The following is a 20764-nucleotide window of genomic DNA, read 5'->3' as shown; positions in this document are numbered from 1 at the left end:
TAAAGACCCCTTCTCCCTCAGTCTCCTAGTGGGAGATGGCCCTAGGGGGTGGGGTGAGGAGGACAAAGGCTGACACTCAGAGTACGTTGATTTTCAACTCTGTGCACTCAATGACAAGTGCATTGCATACATGATCTCTTGAGCTTTCCACCGCAGACTTCCGAGGTGAGAAGCTAGGTAACTTGCAGTCGGTAGAGTAGGGTCTCAACCGAATCAGTGAATGGCAAACTCTGTGCTGTAAAGCTCTGCATTGTCCTGGAACCAGAGTGGCTACTGGATGACCAAGGGAAGTCAGGTCAGCCTCATCTTCTAAGGCAGGAGTCTCCATACCAGGTCTGTGGCCTGTTAGGAACCAGGTTGTATAGCAGGTGAGTGGTAGGTGAAAAAAGCTTCATTTATATTTCTGGCCACTCCCCCTGGCACACATTACTGCCTGAGTTCTGCTTCCTGCCAGATCAGAAGCAGCATTAGATTCTCACAGGATCTTGAACCCTTTTGTAAACTGTGCATGTAAGGAATCTAGGTTGCACACTCCTTATGAAAATCCAATGCCTGATGATCTGTCACTGCCTCCCATCACCCTCAGATGGGACTGTCTGGTTGAAGAAAAGCAAACTCAGGGCTCCCACTGATTCTACATTATGGTGAGTTGCAGGATTGTTTCATTATATTTTAGAATATGATATATAATATATAATGAAATAAGGAATATAATAGAAATAAAATGCACAATAAATGTAAAATGCTTGAATCATCCGAAACCATCCTCCCCTACCACCTCCCTGGTCCATGGAAAAAATGTCTCCCATGAAACTGGTCCCTGGTGTCAAAAAGGTTGGGGACTGCTGTTCTACAGCCACCGAGTGATTCACAGGGCAGGAGACACTTTCAAGGGGTTCCTTGGGGACCCCGACATCCCTGCCCTGTAACATCCAGCCCCATGTGCACATGGGTTTGACCTCATGCTTTTGACTTAGGCACCATCTTCATGAGCATGCTGGTCTTCTGGTTCCAGGCCAGGGTTTCATAAACAAATCCTTCTTAATTAGCCTTGGCAGCGCAACACCTTTGGTATCTCACCCATTTAACTGCCACGCCTACTCTTGTTGGATCCGGTTATAAAGTAAACTATGTTCTTTGAGAGCTGTTGCATACAGATGAGTTGGCAGCCAGTCTGAGCTGACCCACAGACTCATAAAAATCAACAGGGCCTCAGGTACCTTCATCCAGCACATCTAAACTCTTGCATCAAAGGTGCAAGGACTTGCTCACATCGAGAATCTGGCTGCTTTCTTGGAGACCAAGAAAATGAGTTTTTGTTTCTACATTTACTCCATCAATTCATGAGGTAAGAGGAGAAATACCTCATTGTCTCTTTGTACAAAAAACAAGTTAATTCTTATGCAAATGTAGACCTCTTTTCTCCACCTCAAATCTAGACAGATTTTTGTGTCCACTCCCAGGGGATAGACACAAGCATGGTTTTAGGTTTTAACTCACTGGATGCTTTTGATGTGCTGGTTACACGTGGATTATTAACTGTGAGCTGTAGCTTGCCTTTCCTAAGCCATTCCGCAGCCCGGGGGCTAAAGGGCAGTAAGAATCTTTGGTTGTATCATGCCTGGTTCTGAAGTCTTCTTTTGGTGGCAGAGATGTGTGTAGGGTTTTTATCTGTGATGCCATTCTTTCAACTGTAACAAGACCTTGCCTAGTAGTACAACGTCTGCCAGGCCTTTTCCATCTTTGAGGTAGAGGATCAAAGTGCTAGTGGGGTCTGCCATGAAAAACATCTATTACGAAAAGAGTTAGCAAGATATTTCGATGACCTTCACCCAAATGCCTTTTATTCATTTCCTGACATAGCACTTTATTGGAATTTTGCACCATTCTGAATGAATGCATTTGGATTTCTCAATATTTGTTCAGCTCCTTAATGACTATTGTGACAATTGCTGTATACCGGTGAATACCAATGGTTTATCTTCACTCTGAACAGGTATGGAGCCCCTTCTCCCAATATCTGTATCTTATAGATTTGGTGCATAGTCACTCAAAAGGAGTTGGTCTTTTGCAACCAACAACTTTTAGAAAAAATGATAGAATTTTTCTCTGTTTATTTGGGTTTACAAAATGGAGCAAAATGTAGTGATTGTGCTAAGGGTCTTTTATGGACGGGGACTTGGCAGAGTCACTCACAGGATGCTTTTGATCTGATGGTTATGCCAGGATTATTAGCTGCAAGCTGCACTCTGCCTTCCCTGAGCCATTCCGTGGCTGGGGCTAGAGGGCAGTTAGAATCTTTGGTGGACTCGTCTCGTTGGTTACACTGGAGGAGCTGCACAGTCTTTGTGGGCTCTCTTCAGCCAAGGGTTGGCTTGTGCTGTCTTACTCTATCTACACTGTTCAGTGTAAATGGATTCTCACTAAATCAGCTTCAGCTTTTAAGAGCATGATGGGGTAGGGATATCTGGGAACATATGAGCCATCAGAACAATTTTTTTAAATACTCAAGTCATGAAGGTGGATTTCTTCTGTGTAAGGAGGTACACCAAGTCAGTATAGGTGCAAGACTGCACTTGCAAAGAAGCCGAGTATGTGAATTCCTTGGGAGTAGGTCTTGGATCTTTAATGCTGTTAGTGACTTTTGGTTTGCTCTGATTTTTTTCTTAAATTGCAATTGCCAAGCATGGTTTGCTCTGAGGAGCTGAGACTCGAAATTCCCCATGCACGGTCCTTTACTTTCCTCAGCAATGTGCTTTTCAGTGCTAGGTTACAAATCTACCCTGGACCTTGTCACAGCTCAGTGATTGTCCAGGGATTCGGCTGTGAGTCACATGCTTTGCCTTTTACTTGCCCCAGGGTTTCGGTGGATTGAAGGCTTCCTGGTGCCCTCTCAGTGGAATTGCTTCTGGCCCGGCAGTTTGATCCTGAGGGTGACCCAAATGTTCCTCCGCTTGGCTCCACAATTTAAGATGCCAGTGATGACTATTGTCTTTCTTCTCTTCATTCTTGTCTTTCTCATGACAATTATTATTATACATACAGGGTTTTCTCTTCATTCGCCTTTCAGCAAGCTTGTAATGAGAACTCATTGTATTTTGGATGCTAGGTCCTGGGAAACCACTGAGTGGCTTGGGAAACGCTTTGCTCTGGAGGGCAGGCACTTGAACTAGGGGATATGCACATGGAAACAGGCTGTCACATGCTAGTGGGAGAGATACCGTGATAAGTGGGGACCTCATGGTATCATCGCTGCCTGCACAGGAAAGTACATCATACTTTTCCCGCAGAAGACCTCACAGAACCATGATCCTAAATGCCCAGGGTGGACAGGAGAGGGCCTGCTGGAGGCAGGGGGAAGAACATTCTAGAACATTCTAGAAATGGCATTTACAAAGATATGCATAAGAGAGAGCATGGCTTACACAGGGAATACCAGGCTGGTATGGCTGAGGGTGGGTGACTGGGGAGGGGTGAAGGAAGCCGCAGGGTGCCATGATGAAGGACCTAGCATGTGGTGCTGAGGAACTTGGGCAGTTTCTGGAAGGTGGTGAGAACTGGGGTAAGATGTTATTCACATTGTGGAAGGGTTCCTCTGCCTGCAACGTGCAAGGTGGACTGGAGTAGGGTAAGACCACGGCTGGGCAACCAGGGAGGAGATTACCAAGAGGCAGAAGGCACAAGGTCTGGTGGACGATTGGTTGCAGAGAGTGATCGGGACAGGCGAGGGTGAAACGGATGCCTGAAACAGGAGCCAGAGACCCCCAAGTCCACAAAAAGAGCACACTTTGAATAGCACAGAGCCTTTTCTTTCCACTTACCCTTCCACATTCAAGACTGTGATGACCTACCTAGGCTCAAGCCAAAAGTATACAGAAAAGGGCCTAGGCCTTCTCAATCTGCTCTGTCTCCAGAAATATATATGATTCAGGAATAGTGTTGGTAATGCTGTGAAATAGCAGAAAGTGGTTGGCTTGATTTTGTGGTTCAGAAATCTTCACGAACAAGCAAGATGTATGGAAATTGGGAAAAGAAAACAACAAAAACAAACATCCTCAAAAAAAAAAATGCTGAAGAAAAAAATTAGTGTAGAGACGTATAAAAGATAGACCCCTAGAAAAGTCAGTAATAGGCCTGGCACAGTGGCTCACACCTGTAATCCCAGCACTTGGGAGGCTGAGGTGGGTGGATCACCTGGGGTCAAGAGTTCAAGACCAACCTGGCTACTATGGAAAAACCCCATCTGTACTAAAAATACAAAAATTAGCCAGGTGTGGTGGTGCACACCTGTAGTCCCAACTACTTAGGAGGCTGAGGCAAGAGAATTGCTTGAACCCAGGAGGTGCAGGTTGCGGTGAACAGAGATCATGTCACTGCTCTCCAGCCTGGGTGATAGAGTGAGACTTTGTCTCAGAAAAAAAGAAAAAGAAAAAAAAAGAAAAGTCAACAATAAACCTTAAGGTCAAACCTTAAATAACCTTAAGGTCAAAAGTTGTTCCCTGCTCCAGGCAGGATGATTCTAAGCCTCCTTGCAGAAGATTGTGAAGGATGTGCAAAGTGTCAGTCTTTCTTGCAATTGCCTCATCAGAATCTGTGAGCAAACAGTAAAAGGAATGATGCCCTTACACATGAAACTCCCAGATTCCTTTTAGAAAAATAGCAGAAAGAAACTAAAAATAGTGCAGAGAACAGGTCATTTCAAAACCATTGAGGATCTAAAGATCTTCCACTCTAAGGAGTTGCTTCTTAAAAACTATTAAGGTCCCCACCTGTCAAATATAAAACCCAATCCAAAAGTGCTCCACTTGAAACCAGAGCATTGTCTGTGGCCATACCACCCTGAACGCATCTGATCGCGGAAGCTAAGCAGGGTTGGGCCTGGTTAGTAGTTGGATGGGGGAACGTCTGGAACTGCAGGAAAAACAACAACAACAAAATACCAGAGCACTGAAACACTAATTTTGAAAAATCACTGTAAAGCCTCATCAAATCCAGCTCACTCATTGCAGGAATGCACAACTCAAAAGCCCTAGCAAAAATGTAAATCTGAATTTTCCCAGCATTGTTTTGGATAAATAACTTCTTCTCTCAGAAAAATCCTGTTGTTATTTTCCAAAATCGGTTCCCCAGTGTGCAACAGAGTCCGTCTCTGCACGCGTGTGTCTGCCCTGTGCTGTATTCTGCAGTTACTGGGCTTCGTAACCTTTGCACCCACCCAAGCTTCTAAGAGAAGATTCTTTCTGAATACTCTGTGAAATACAAACCAGAATTTTCCACTTATTTAGAATTTCCCAATGTCCCTGCGCCTCCCTCTCCTCCAGTTACGCACACACCAATGTTTCTTGGCTGGGATTCAGGAATTGTATTTATTGGGGTCTACCAATGTGCCACCATGTTCCCAGGGAGTAGATTTAAATATGCAGTGCAGCACGGTTGAAAGCAACAGGTTAATACTGTCGTTGCAGAGTTAAAACGACCCAAGCTCTCTCAGGTGACTACCCCTAGGGGAAGTCTCATGGTTCGTTGCCCTTGATTAAATTCTCAGGAGCTTTCTGGCTTTATCCAGATCTGCCATTTGTCCTTGAGGAGCTCAGCAGAACTCAGCCACTGTGAATAACTGTTGTGGGTCTTTTCACAGGAGAAGACTCTGTGAAATGTGTGGTCCCTTCGAACCCGAGTCCAGTGATGAGATGTTCAAAGAGATAAGGGTAATCCTGATCTCATGCTGGAAGGTGCATGTGACCATTTCAGGGATCAGGGTATTTGGATGCTGCTAAGGGAAGGGTTGGACCGCTGAGGAATTATGCATAGAATATGGGGAGCTTGAGTCGGGTTCAGAGATAAGCCAGAGGCATGGGGTGAGGTCACCTTAGAAGAACTTTGAGAAGCCACTGCTATGCTGGCCTTAGGGAAGTATGATGACACAGTCCCTATGCTGCAGAAGCTTCAGTCGCTGTGAGAGGATGAGTAGGCATGACAGGTACAAGAGTGGCTGCATGACACATCAGTGGATTGGCAGAGCACTTGCACATTTTAACCAGCCAACCAGCTTCCCCGACCCAGTCTGCTTCGAGGGCAGCTCCAGGGGGATGGGGTGGGTGGGAGAGAGTGCTGTTTCCTCTTCCAATACTCCATCCCTTCAGAGGGAGCGGAGAAGAGGAGACAAGATACTCCCAGAGTGCTCCCCAGGACCAGGTCCGAGAGCCCTTTCCAGCATGGGGCTCTTCACTGCTAGCCCTGCCTGAAACCATTGTGCAGGAGAATTCAAGGTTTCCCCAGCCTGGGCAATGCTCACCATTGAAGAGCAGAGGTGGGATGAGGTCTGTTGTGGACAGAGGCTGCCATGGAGTGGAGAAAATCCCAGGCAGCACTCAGATGCTCTTCACCTTCTTACTGACACACCTGAGCCTTTGGCTGGGTATTTTCCAGCTTGTGGTGTTTACAGATTTGAATTTCTACAAAGATGCCCCTTAAGTATCTTGTGGCAGTGAGGAAAGGGGTAGGGAGAGAGCGGGAGGATGGGACCACAGCAAGATGAGTGGCACGACCCAGGCACCCAGCACACAGCAGGCAAATCCCTTCCTACTTGGCTGACCATGGCCACCAGGACCATGAAGCTGGGAATAGGCAGCCACTGGAGAAGCGTAGCCAAGCGCTGGGGCTGAAGTTTCTTTCTCATCTACGAAGGGCCTGGTTTCCTCATCCTCACTGAAGGCCAGAGGAAATTAGACTTCAGCCTCACCCATTAGGATGTGGGCTGGAGATCAGGAAGAAGCTGAGGTTTTAGGGGTGTCGAGAGGCAGGGATCCATTTCAGTGGGAAATGGAAACAAACTTCTACAGACGTAAAGCCTGCGTCTCTTTCCGGGAGGGGTTCTGGTGGCGGCTTACCGACAGGCAGAGTACGGAGCTGGTGTTTTTAGAAATCTTATCACAAAGTCCTCACTCCTGGGCTTGCACCAGGGAAGACAGCCCCAGTTATCCCGCTTTCTGGTGGCTCCCGGGAGCAGGGTTATGTTTCTGATGACAGTCACCTCTGGCTATCTCTCTGATTCTGCCTTTCTTCAGGTTGCCTGGGTCTACCCCATAAACGAGCTTGCGATCACTGGGTACAAGCTCCTTTCTGTCTGAGGGCCTAGGGACATCCACTAGCCCTGTTGCTCCCATCTTGCCTCTTCATTGGGCATGTTTCTCTTTCTTTTCTAAATGTCTCAGTTCGTGGACCCTACACGATACCATCCCCATTGACCGCAGACCCACTAGGGCCCCCGATGCTCTGGCTCAGCTGCCAGTGAATGCTGCAGTCTTGCTGCTGTCACTCAGCCAGCACCCCACCGCAGGAAAGCGCCATGGACGGAAGCTGGCAGTACCAGAGTTTCTGTCTTTGTCTGCTCCCCAGGGACGCCAGGAGCCAGACCACCGGCAGGCTAATTTCCATGTGCAGACACAGTGAACGCCACACATATTTCACCAGTGACTGAAGAGCAGATGCTGGGCCATTCGTGGGCCCTGGGGATGGGGAGAGGGCAGGACACGTGTCAGGAGATGGCAGTGCTGCCTCTGTGCTGTTGACGTTCCCTGCCCTGGAGTTTATAAAAATAATCCCCTACATTGTACATAGAGTATTTTTGTTTGTTGAAGTATTATAGGCAGGTCCCAGCGACGTGGTCTTCATCTCCCAGAGAGGGAAATTTCAGCACCAGGGAAGGGGCTGGGCCATGACCCTGTCACATAGCTGGTCAGTGGAGCTGTGTCTCTGGCCTCCAGGGCACTTTCCTCTGTGGTCACATCTGGGTTTCAGAGCCACCTGACCTCTACTTCTCTGAGTAGCTTCCATCAGCATTTTCTTCTTTCCTCTCTGCCTACATCCCGCCTGCCCCTTAGGGTCACCTGTTTCCAGGCCACTGCATATCCAGGCCCCTTGGTCCAGCTGATGTGGGTGACAAGACCCACCCGAGGTGACAGTGGGCTAATTTTTAATAATCTAGTTGGTGACTGTTTTTCAGAGAGAATCTTCTGGAATCCCTGACAGTGACAGCACAGCGACTTCCTGAGTTCCTTAAGTCACCTCTTTTCATTCATTTCTACAAGAACTCATGTGTGCATTTCACACAGTGAAAGCCATGCAGCGTCAAGCGCTTACGCCAGTCATTGCCTCTCTTTTACATTGTCAGTGTGGAATTCTTCACTGCAAACCTGCCACAGTGTCCTGCCAGCCTCTCAGTCAACAGTTCTTCATGTCTCACTGAAGTCCCTCTTGCCACAAATCCAAGCCATGTGTCTATAGTGTCGTTCATCCATCTGGATTCTCCCAAGCACTGCGACATTTAATCTGTATATGGCCCTGGGAAGTAGCTTGCATCATCGTCATCTGGCAGATGAGAAATCCAAGGTCTGACTCTTGCCCTGTCTAGGGCCAGGCAGGTGTCCTTCTGGGATCTCTCTGAAATTAACGCCGACCTCTGTGCGCAGTGCCCTGGGCAGGACAGGGGGTGCTGCTGCTGGTAAGAGGGAGGCCTGGCGAGGGCAAGTGTGGGCTCCGCAGCACCTCTTCTCTGCCCTCCGCCTTGCTGCCCGCGCCGTCTTCAGCACCAGTGCCTACTTACGGGGACTTTTCAAGGTCACTTCTAGTTACTGTTTCTTTCTTAGTCCTTATCACAATCTATAATTATTCTGTGTATTTGGCTCCTTTCAATTTTCTGCCCAGCTCCCCCACCTCCCTGGGTCCTGTTAAGGCCATACCCCAGCGCCCAGTGCAAGCGGCTCCCACTACAGATGCCCAGACAGAGGTAAAACAAGGGAGGGCAAGTCAGTAGAGGGCACTCAGGGAAGGGAGGGGAGAGGGGAGGGCCAGCCTTCCCCCTGGGCCTTCCTTCCTTTTTCCTCCTGCCCTAGACATCAGAATTCACTCATCTTTTGAACCAGATCTTTAGGGAGCTTGGGGTGAAGGCATCAGGTTAAGACCTGGCTTCTAGCCTGGCACGGTGGCTCCGGCCTGTAATCCCAGCACTTTGGGAGGCTGAGGCAGGAGAATTGCTTGAGGCCAGGAGTTCAAGGCCAGCCTGGGTAACCCAGTGAGACCTCATCTCCACAATCAAAACACTATCCCGGAGTGGTGCACTTGCCTGTGGTCCTAGCTGGTTGGGAGACTGAGGCGGGAGGATCCTGTGAGCTGGGGAGGTAGAGGCTGCAGTGAGCTATGATTGCACCACTGCACTCCAGCTTGGGTAACAGAGCAAGACCCTGTCTCAAAAAGAGCTGGGTTCCTACCCTAGTTCTGCCTCACAGTTCTTTAAATTCTCTAAACTCCTCATTTTTGCATTCATTAATCCATTCACTCTTTTAAAAAACTATAGCTGCTGCCACGGAGACATGTGCTGTTTGAACCATGGTTAAACATCAATCAAATATGGTGGTGCAGAGTTGACATTTAACTGTCTGCCCCTGTCTTTGGTGGCAGGGCTCACAGCTGTGCTGCGAACCTCCTTAAGGCATGGAGGATTTTCTCTGGGCACTTCTGCTTGATCTGTGGCATGCATTGCTATGCCTCTTCATCCTTAGCTGCTCTTACTCGCCAGTGTTCTCTGCCTCCCCATCCCTCCCCTGTTCCTCTCCGGCCCTCCCTGTCCCTCCCCGTCCCTCCCCGTCCCTCCCCGTCCCTCCCCAGCCCTCCCCGTCCCTCCCTGTCTCTCCCCGTCCCTCCCTGTCCCTTGCCATTGTGGAGCTTCCTGCATTCTCTTTGCCCTCTCTATTTTATCCACATTTTCTTCTGTTTCTCTGAGCTGTTGCACAGGGATTAGCTGCTCTTGCACTTTTTACAACTTTTAAACCCTGGACTAAGCCAATAAATGCTAAAATTGGGTAGTTTTAAAAAATGTAAATGGGCCAGGCATGGTGGCTCATGCCTGTAATTCCAGCACTTTGGGTGGTGAGATGAGCAGATCAGCTGAGGTCAGGAGTTCAAGACCAGCCTGGCCAACATGGTGAAACCCCATCTTTAGTAAAAATACAAAAATTAGCCAGGCATGGTGGCAGACAGCCTGTGATCCTAGCTACTTGGGAGGCGGAGGCAGGAGAATCTCTTGAATCTGTGAGACAGAGGTTGCACTGAGAGGAGATTGTGCCATTGCACTCCAGCTGGGTGACATGACTGAGACTTCATCTTAAAAAAAAGAGAAAAATGTAAGTGATTACCCAGAAACACATTTTAATGTATGTTTTCAGGCACACTATTGAGTTCAAAATACATGAAATCTATGTGTTATTACTAACTGCAGAAAATCGAAGCTTAACTTAAAAAGATGATGCTCCCAGGGGCGTCCCAAGCCGATGCACAAGCACTCGTCCCTGCTGTGCCAGCAGTGGCACTTAGGAATCTACCACATGCAGTTTCCACACCACCCCAGATGTTCGCTTGGTCATTAGTTTGGCGAGCTGAGCTACAACTTGAAGAAAAATGCCTTCTCTTTCTCTCTCCCTTCGCCTTCTCTGTTTGGAGAGAGCCCTGAGGCCCAATGAGCAGTGTTGAGTATAACATAGGGACGCAGCTGACCTGACAGCTGACCTGTGGCATTCCCATCCCAGGGGAGGTTATTGACCTTGGTCAAGAAGGATTTGTAGAGTCTCTGCGTCCACACGCTGAGGATTCAGAGGAAGGCAAGACGGGCTGCTGTCCTGGAGGGTGCATTCTGTAGAGGGGAGATCAACAATAAGTGAACGCATCACCAGCAGGGAAATAAACAACCAACATGACAGCCACTCTTCATAAGAGATGGGAAGAAACCAAGATAGGATGGAGTTCCCGCTGGAGCCATGGCACTGCCTCAGATTGGATGCCGAAAGGCTCTCGAAGGAGGTGGTGATGGAGCAAAGCCCCTAGTGACATGGAGCGGCCAGACATGGGCAGACCTAGAACAGAGCAGCCTTGAAGGAGGAAGCAGCAGGTGTCAAAGCCCAGGGCAGGAGCTGTGCCCATGCTTGCAGAGCAGAGGAGGTGGGAACAGAGTGAGCGGGGTGACAGAGGGGATGAGTGTGGACTACGGAGTGTGTCAGAGTCCTGGCTGTATGGGGCCTTGAGATCATCAGAGCAAAGGGAAGCTGAGAGAGGTCTCAGCCAGGCAACAATGTCATCCGATTTTCAGGACTCCTTCCTCATTCTGATGGTGTGGGCTATATCATAAGGAAGAGAGAGAGGCAGTGAAGAGATCAAGGAACAGATAATTTCTATAGCCCAGCCAAAGAATCCTGGCGGCCTGGCAGCAAAGGAGATGAGAAGAGGACAGATAGGTCCTGACTATATTCTGCAGGAAGAGCAGACAAGATTTGCTGATGGATTGAATTAAGGGTGAATCAAGGTTTTGCTTGACTAGGGGGTAGATGTGCCATTGACAGAGCTGAGAATGATCTGAATTGAACAAAATCAATACAAAATCAGTTGTATGGCTGAGTGTGGTGGCTCATTCCTGTAATCCCAGCATTTTGGGAGGCCGAGGTGGGCGGATCACGAGGTCAGGAGTTAGAAACCAGCCTGACCAACATGGTGAAACCCTGTTTCTACTAAAAATACAAAAATTAGCCAGGCATGGTAGCATGCACCTGTAATCCCAGCTACTTGGGAGGCCGAGGCAGGAAAATGGCTTGAACCCGAGGCAGAGATTTCAGTGAGCTGAGATCGCAACTGCACTCTAGCCTGGTGACAGAGCAAGACTTCATCTCAAAAAATAAAAAAATAAATAAATAAAATCAGTTGTATTCAGTGCTAAGAAGCAAAAGAAGAAGGTGCTAGGAAATTTTTTTAGAGCAGTAATTTCAGTCCAAGATGCCTGTGCCCAGATGTGCTGTCCCTGTGTACATCACATGTGGAACTGCCCCTCCTCTGCTCCGCTCCCTCTTCTGCCCTGCACCCTGAGGGTGGACCTGTACCTCTCACCGCAGCCTGGTGGCCACGGGACCTGCAACCCCGGCCAAGAACTTTCAGAGAAAGGATCACGCTAGGCGCCATTCACCTAGCCCTGTGCTCCGGCTGCCTCTGGGTCTGGAAGGCTGATGATGCTAACCTCAGAGGAAGTTCAGTTGGTCTGGCTGGCACAATTGCACCCTCCACATGTGATGTAATCTCATTGTTTCATGGGCAATCTTTCTCTCTCTCATCTACAGCCTTTCACCACTTCGTTAATGTGTCCCTAGCAGCCAGATAAACAGAGTCTTCTCCCTCTGGGCCTCATGTATAAAAAGATGCTCCTGACAGGTCCCTTGAAAGCAGATCAGAGCCTGCTGTCTTTTCCCACGGGGGAAGTCCTGGTGGGAGAGCCTTCTTTAAGAGGCTCCAGGATGGGATGAGGGGAGGGAGAGAGACTTCCCAAGACCTGGCAAGACCCTCAAGCAGGACTATGCATCCTTCCTGCATTTTCTTTACAGCTCACACAGGCACAGTGGGTACCGTCCTTGGGTCTGGCAGGAGAGAGCTGCCTGCCCAAATTCAGACCTGGGAGTTAAAACTGTTCCCCCCATGCCAACTCCATCTTTGGCTGTCCCCAGTCCTGATCTCTTCATCAAAGTCTCTCAGCCCTGCTAAACAAGGAAGGCACCTGGCATTTATTGTGGATTTCCCCATACCAGGTTCTCGACTGGGCTTTCCTACACTTAATCCTATCCCAGCATTGTGAAACAGATTTCCTTATGTCCATGTTCATGGAGGAGAATGTGTAGGTCTAGAAAAGCAAAGTAACTTACCCTGGTAACAAGTGGCAGAGGTGGTGTTTAAGCCCAGCTCGATACCACCTTATAGCCCATCTCTTCGCTACTTTCAAGGCGCCTGTAGAACCCTAACTTTGCTTTGCCAGCCTCATTTGCAATGATGCCTTCCATCTTAATGATGATCCCAGCTTGGACCTCACACCCTCTGGATGCCCAGGAACCAGCATTTTGGCTAGCGCTAAGCCCAGTTGTCAATCTCGTCACAATTCCTGGAGATCTTCCTTCTTTCTTCTTCTCTCCATCTGCTCCTGTGAAGCTCAGGGGACCATGGCAAGGTGGGGAACGTCAGGACTCAAATGATGTTGGGGAGAAAGAATAAACCCATCACTGAAAATGGGTACAACTATTGGAAGTGTGGGAGGGTAAGAAAAGTGAATCAGGAAGACAGGCAGGTCCAAAACAATGAAAAAAAAAAAAAAAAAAAGAAAGAAACCATCAAGGGCTGACAAGGAGCTCCAGGGTTTTTATTGCTCCTTACGTTTCCTAGCAATCTTTTCCCCCCCGAGGCTTAATCGATTACATCGAGAAATTAGTTCTGTAGAAACTCCAGGTGGGCTGCTGGGTCACGAACCAGCGAGCTGCAGAGCTGGAATTCAAGCCTGACTCCAGACATGTGTTTCAAGGCCAGAGACTCAGCGGGAGCCCGCACGTGCACTCCAGCGAGACCGCCTCGTTTCTTTTAATAGGAATTAGTTCTCAGAGCACACCAGGGGCTTTAGTTTCTTCCCCCAAACGCATCATGCATTTATCATACTTAATAAGATCTAGGATTGGCCCTGCAGGTGTGTCATCAAACAGATGATGACTATTTGTGCTAATCCAGGTTAGGATGTTTTCAGAGGTGGACAACTGAAAGTAGAGAGGTGGTGGTTGGGGACATTCTTTCTAGTGGCCCTTATTCAGGAAGTATGCAAGGAACATACAGTCCTGCCTTTGAGAAAGGGCCCAGTTTCTGGACATGGGCAGTGGGGGGTTTCTGTCATTCTCTCGTGAGTCCCTGAATGTGGACTCCACACAGCTCTGTATCCTGTTGTCACCCAAGAAAGCAGCAAGGTCTGATCCCAGTCACGTTCCATCCTTCTCTCTCCTTGGTGTATGTGGTGTGGGGTGGGGATGGGGGGTGCAGAGAGAAGGAGTGGCATGGGAGAAATGTGGGGAAGGAGGGGTTTGAATGGGCTGTGGGGCTCTGGCTTGTCTGTGAGGTCATGCTGAGTCTCTGGAGGGGCCGGCTCAAATGGGAATTGGGACATCAGTGCTGCTGGGTCCAGGAATGCAGCAAGAGCTATGTGCAAGGAACAAAATGCTGGAAAACATTCAAATAAAAGATGTGCTGAAAAAAGGAGAAAGAGGGAGAAAAAGAAATCGAGCTTCCGGGAGAGATGAAAGAGGTGGCTCTTGCTTGGCTGGTGTAGTAGGAGGGACCCGGTGAATCCCACCCCCCACCCCCTGCCATCCCACAGACCTGCCCTCTGGCACTGAGAGGTGTGAGGGGCTTCACCCAGACCTGCTGACCCAGGATCATAACTGAGCACCTGTGGAGCCCAGGTGCAGGTGGTCAGGTGGGTGTGTAGGAGGGCCCACGGCCCAGCCTGGATTGCTTTACCCAAACACACCTGGGAAGCAGCAGGGATGAGTTTCTGCAGACCCTGGGAGAAGAGACGTCTCTCACGCTAGCAGGGTTTCTGTTTGGCAGTGAGGGTAAGCAGAATAATTCTTTCTGTACTCCAGCTCTTGAGACAAAGAAAATCATGTTGATGGTGGTGCCTTTAGGATCACAGCACCCACTTACTACGACCGGCAGGTGCCAAGTTCAGCCGAGGTTCCAACCAGGGCCCAAAGGCATGGGGAAGTGGGGTGAGAGTGGGAGGGGAAGTTGGTGGAGACTACTGTGTGACAGGCACTTTATATGTGTGTTTTCTCTGTCCCAGCTTTATTGCAACATAATTCTCATAAAATAAAACCCACGCATTTGAAGTGCCTAATAGGTGGTTTTTGTGGATTCACAGAGTTGCACAACCATCATTACAATCAATATTAGAACATTTTCGTCACCCCCAAAAGAACCTGGTGGCCATTAGCAGTCACTCCCCACCCACCTTTTCCGCAGCCCCTGGCAGTCCCCAGTCTAATTTTCTTTCTCTGTAGTTGTGCCTGTTCTAACATCTCATAGAGGTGGAATCCTGCAATCTCCGGCCTCTTTCACTGGCGTAATGTTTCCCAGGTCCGTCCGTGTTGTAGCACGTATCAGTACTTTATTCCTTTTTCGAGCTGAATAATATTCCACTGTATGGATATGTCACATTTCATGTATTGATTCATCTGTTGATGGACATCAACTGTTTCAAACTTTCCACTCTTTGGTTATGATGAATAATGTTGCTATTGACATACACATGTTCCTGTGGATATATGTATTTCTCACTTAATCCCCCTAACAACAAAGGCACTAGAATGATCAATATAGTTAATATGGAAAAGGGCAGCTCAGAGAGGTTAAGGAACGTTTTTGAGACTGAAAATCTTCTTTCGATTTGGCTTGATTTCGATAGAAGGGCAAATAAGGGGAAATAACGTGGAATTTAATTTTATCTTTTCCAGGTCATTATACACACCACTGAGTGAAAAGAAACGAGGAAAGGAATGAGAGGAATTGCGTCAGCAGGCCGGCTGTAGGCGCCACCAGCCTTTCTCGGGAGGTGGGTCTCGGTGAGGGCCCCGAGCTTGCCTGCCTTGGCGTGGCTCTAAGGTCTAGGGGGATGTCCCCCTTCCTGCTTGTCCTCCTTGTTTCAGAGGCAGATGCGAGGATTAGTCAAGAGCGGTTCAAGATAATTGCTGGAGGACCTAGCTGGGACGTCTCCTGGACAGTGTCCTGTTCTGAGAGGGCTCCTGGGTGGGTTCTTCCCGGTGATGAGGATGGGGCCGTGCTCAGAAGAGACCCAGTGAGGAGACTCCAGCATTCGCTCAAGGGTGGCTCTATGGCATGGAACAAAGGGTCACCAAAGCTGCTGGCTTGGCTCCCTCTGGCTCCAGGGCTTTCCAAGAAAGCACTTGGACATGGGAGGGTGGGTGACGACGTGCCGCCCCATTAATGTAACTCTGGTGGCTTGGCAGAACCCAAGCCGAAACTGGTAATCATTGACCCTCAAAGGCTCCCTGGGGCATAGCAACAGAGTCAACAGAAATGCTGGCTCTCCCGCTAATCCACTGCCCCAGAGCCTGGCTCTTCTATCGCAGCCTGCGCAGTAGCCAGAGAAGCCCAGGATTAAAGGCCTCGCAGACAGGGACAAGACTGCCTCCTTTCATTCAAGCCTGGGCAGGAGCTTGAGGGAGGAACCGGAGTCACATGTGGCATGATTCGAGGTGTTAATAGCTTGATGATGTTCTATGTCCAAGTGTTGTCTAAGCTCTTTGTATCCATCTGTACCCATTTCTCAGATGAGGAGATTGACACACTCACTACCCAATGTTAGAGCCAGTAAGTGGCTGACTTCTGATTCAAATACTGGAAACCCGCTTCCTAAATCTTACCCCATAGGCCACTTGCTGGGACTGGGACAGAGAAACTTCAAACATGCTAAGGCGTGGGCCTAGAAGACATCCAAATCCCCCGCCACACCCAAGCACCTGGTGCTCTGTGCCTTTGGTCTTGCGTGTCTGTGGAAGCTGGGCTACACCAGCCTTCTTTGCTTGTGGTGCAAAAATATCAATACTAGCACCCGAGTGTCTATGCTCAAGACATTAGCTGAATTTTCTCCATTTTATAGATTACCAAGTTTTTTTTTTTTTTTTTTTTTTTAAACAAAGTGTAGTTTCTAGTTGCAGACACTCGGTAAAGCATGTTCAGGCCTCCCGTCCACATGGAATCCATTCCTTTCTAGTCTGGTAAGACTGACCTGATGTAATACCAACCCAAACCACAGAGATCGAGAAGGCTCAGACTGATAATAGGATCTCTGCACACATAATAAGCGTTTTTATAAACATCGAAATTCCTTCATTAAACTCCAGTGCCATTTGAGGTGGGCAGCTGAATATATGAGATTTAAGAATAGTTTCATTACAGATGTATCTGGTTTTCCGAACAGCCACCTCTTCCCCAGCACACATACTTGCACAGGATAAACAAGTGGAAGAAAGATTATTTGATTTGTAAAAATTATTCTTTATAAAATAATCCACTGTAGGATTCCGATAAATATCTAATATCCTAATGCATAAGTAATATGATTCACCATACACAATTTCTGTCCACATACATCTTTTGAGAGTATATAGTGATGTCAATATGGGATTATATCTCTAGATGTGTACAAGGATATTTTCAGTGTAGCAGTGTTCTTTTTGATAGTAATAAGAATAAAGAGACCATGACACTAGAAAAGACTGTGGATCATTGTGTTAATTTAAGTTTCAGTCCTAAATTCACTAGAAACTAAATTGACTAGCTACAGAGGTGTGGCAGAGTGTGTGGCAGAGGTTTGAGAACTTGGGTTAAATCTGAGTCCACCAGAGCCCAAGCTGACCCATTTACCTTTGCACGTGTGGAGAACCCTGTGTGTTCCTGATCCAAACTGACAGAAGTCTCACTGTGGCTTCTGTGTGGGTCTGTCCTCTTTCTGCCGACGATAGCCATGCGTGTTGTATTTTACCAGGTATTTTCTCTACTGTGCTTTCGTCCCCGTCCTGGGTCCTGGCAGAGATAGCGTGACAAGTTCTGAGCCCTACATCTGGCATCCCAGAGCAAGCAACTCTTGCTGGTCACTCCAAGATCTACTTACACATGAAGTTTTGAAAATTGTCTCCTGAACCTCTTCCGACAGAGGTGAGTGGCTTGATTTTCAAGAAGTAACTATTGGACGCCCCAGGCTACAAGAATGCTGGGTGAGCATTTGGTTATGCGGAGCTGCTTAGGCAAAGGTTGTGGGAGCCAGTCATCTGCCCATACAGGTTTTACAGATATTGAGTCCCACCACCAGCATCAGAGAGTGCTATTAGGCTGGCATTGCCCTCTCCACAGCCCCTTTCAAAAATCAAGCACTTTGAGTCATTCACACCTTCCTGTATTTGTTTATTTCCTTGACAGATACCTGTTGAGCCTCTGTTCTCTGCCTGGTGCTGGGGTAGGCAGGCGCTGGGGACACAGCTGTGGATGAGACAGCACAAAAGCAAATCTATCAGTTAAAATTGCTGTTTATACCACAAATAAAAGGAAAGCATACAATCAAATATTGCACGGAGAGGAATTTTGATTTAAATGAGGAGAGGGATCTTCTTCCTTCTTTAAGAAACTGACATTTAAATGTCTTTCTGAGAAATGACATTTAACTTGAAGTCAAGCAGTCAGCAAGGAGCTGGGGGGAGGGTGGCATGGGGGAGAGTAGAACGCCAGGTGTTCCCAGCCCAGGAAACAGCAGGTGATGCAGGCCCAGAGAGGTTACACGACTTGCTCCAGCCTCTGTGGTTGGAGGCAGGGCGGGCTCCAACGTGTCTTTTTGCCGTTGTATCCCCAGTCTGCTTCCTGGATGTGACCTCAGCACTGACTCCACGGTCAAGCTCTGCCCTCTGTTAGCGCAGTGAATGCACAGGGCTGGCTCATCGTCACTGGCAGGTTCTCTTTGCCCACCAGGTGGTGGGTCGGGGGGCACCTCCTCTCCTCTTCCCACAGGAGACATTGCCATCACACCAAACTTCTGCCTGTAGAAGTAACAGCACCTTGTAGAGGTCTACAGATGTCCCTAAGTGTAAAATGTCACTTCCACAACTTCAGGTCATGTACTCCAAGATAATCCATAGACGTTTACCAAAAAAGCACAATGCTCGACGGCACACCTTCAGCTATTTGAACAGCTGATTCTTAATTCTGTTGATATCCTAACTATTTCTGAGCCCTGCCTGGCTCTACCAGGCCCCTCTCATGACCTCAGGGCCTATGGCCTTATCCTCCAACACGCACCCTCAGATCCAACCCAGGGTACTGGGTACCCTCTCCACTGAGCCCTCTCCTTCCTCCTCTTGAGCTGCTTTTGTAGATTCTGCAAAACACTGGAAACCTGTCCCTTCCCGATCCTTTTATGCTCACTATCTAAAAAGGTTTGGACCCTTGCTGGCTCGCACCCTCTTATGTGATCACTCACACAATGCAAGGAGATGTGTGGAAAACCATTCCTGGCACAGAGTAAGTTGATGCTGAATAAATATTTACTTTCCCTCTACATTGTTTACCAACTGTGTTACATATGCTTTAGGGCTTAAAAGCAAAGACTTGTCAGTTGGAAAGGTCTAGATTCTTCTAATCTTTGCTTCTAATCTTCTAATCTTGGCTTCCTGCTTTGTGACCTTGGGCACATTGCTTAACTTCTCTGAGCTTCAGTTCCCAGCCTCCTAGAGTTACTATGAGTTTAAATCCAACAACCCCTTTAAGAGACTTTGCATCCGTGCCTGAGATGAGACTGCAAGGCCTTTGGGGTCCCAGAAATCACTACTCCAGAGGGCACTGCTGGCATTGTGCTCCAGAGGGCACTGCTGGCATCGTGCTCCAGAGGGCGCTGTTCACTGAGACTGCCGCAGCGTGTGTCTGCTGCTACCAGCAGCCGACTGCAGAAGCCCTCTCTGGCTGCCTTAATGGCCATTCCATACTCGCTGGAGACTGTTCTCAGCCCCAGCCTTTCTCTTCATTTATTTGTGCTTTGCACTTCCATTCTTACTTTGGTTTACCTTCTCAACCCTGGCTCAACCTGCTTATGTCCAATAAAGCAACGCTTTCCCTTAAAGCGCAGTACTCTCTGAAGTTTAGAAGAGAAATACTCTTAGAAGATCCCTAGTATAGCCAAGTAGCTCCCATTGTGTGGCAGTGAGTTTCTCCTGCCCCCCTCAGGGCACTCCAGCTCCCTGTCACCCATCCTCACAGCCCCCGAGGATGTGCTGCTCTGTCTTTAAAACTCTGAACAAGGCAGGGACCAAGTGCTTCCTTTTGGTCTTTCTTCCTAAAGCTGAGACATGCTAGCATTTCTAAAATATCTTAAGAAACAATTATGAAGAACAACAGAAAACAATATTGGAAATACAGCGGCCAGACGTGGTGGCTCACATCCGTAATCCCAGCACTTTAGGAGGCCGAGGCAGGAGAAATGCTTGAGGCAAGGAGTTCAAGAGCAGCCTGGGAAACATGGTAAGACTCCATCTCTACACCACTACCACCACCAAAAATCAGCCTGGCATGGTGGTGCACACCTGTGGTCCCAGGTACTCTGAGTATACAATAAGCCATGATTACACCACTGCACTCCAACCTGGATGATATTGTGAGACCATGTCTCAAAAAAAAAAAAAAGAAAAAGAAAATACATACAGGAAAAGCATCCAGCTTCCAAAGCATTGATTTCTGACTGCAGCAAATGCAGGCTGCCACCCAAGACTGTTAAGATCTCACCAACACCTTTCCTGGGTTCAGGCTTCACCAGCTCCCAGGCTGACTGTAGTGGTGGGGACATCACAGCTTCCAGTGCTTCCCACTGGGACCCAGTCAAGGTGCCAAGAAGAGGTATAGGTTTTTGTGGTGAGTGTACAGTCATCTTAGGATGATCAATGGCTTTGGGAAACAAGTTAGCTAGATAGAATTAACCACCTGAAGTTGAAATTTGTAATTCATTTTAGTGGCTTTTTCTATTTAACTTGGCTATATCCTTGATTCTTCACTTCTTCATACAAAAAGAAACATATGTATCAATTGCACATATGCATGCATGACTTCTGGAAGCCAGGGAATGAAATTGGCCCTCACCCACTGGCTTGTACAATGGTTTTATTGTGTTACATTACACTTCTTATTTTCTGTACTCTTAGGGTCTTTCGTGGTGTCAGTGCCCTCCAGTGAGAAGGCACTAGCAGGACCCTGTATTTGAACAAGTTGGACTTTCTGCAGCTAGGGAGAACTACACCATAAGCAATCATGGAGAGTCTCCCTGAGAGGGTGTTGGAAAGGACTTGAATAGGATCTGGGCATGTTTCAC

General features: G+C 48.1%; 1 protein-coding gene across 1 annotated transcript in view; it reads left to right on the top strand.

Annotated features, from left to right (window-relative positions):
• Positions 1 to 1160: 1160 nt before the first annotated feature.
• The window catches only part of KCNJ1 (potassium inwardly rectifying channel subfamily J member 1), a 28808-nt gene continuing 9204 nt past the window's right edge, over positions 1161 to 20764 (top strand). Inside the window, exons 1-3 of the mRNA XM_010334370.3 lie at positions 1161 to 1348; positions 15354 to 15451; positions 17408 to 17577. The gene's annotated coding sequence lies outside the window, so the exon portion shown is untranslated. The remainder of the gene's footprint in view (positions 1349 to 15353; positions 15452 to 17407; positions 17578 to 20764) is intronic.

This window comes from Saimiri boliviensis, chromosome 6, assembly GCF_048565385.1.
Source record: "Saimiri boliviensis isolate mSaiBol1 chromosome 6, mSaiBol1.pri, whole genome shotgun sequence".
NCBI classification, from domain to species: domain Eukaryota; kingdom Metazoa; phylum Chordata; class Mammalia; order Primates; family Cebidae; genus Saimiri; species Saimiri boliviensis.
Note: the sequence above shows the minus strand (reverse complement) of the source record. Positions and strands in the feature narration are given on the sequence as shown.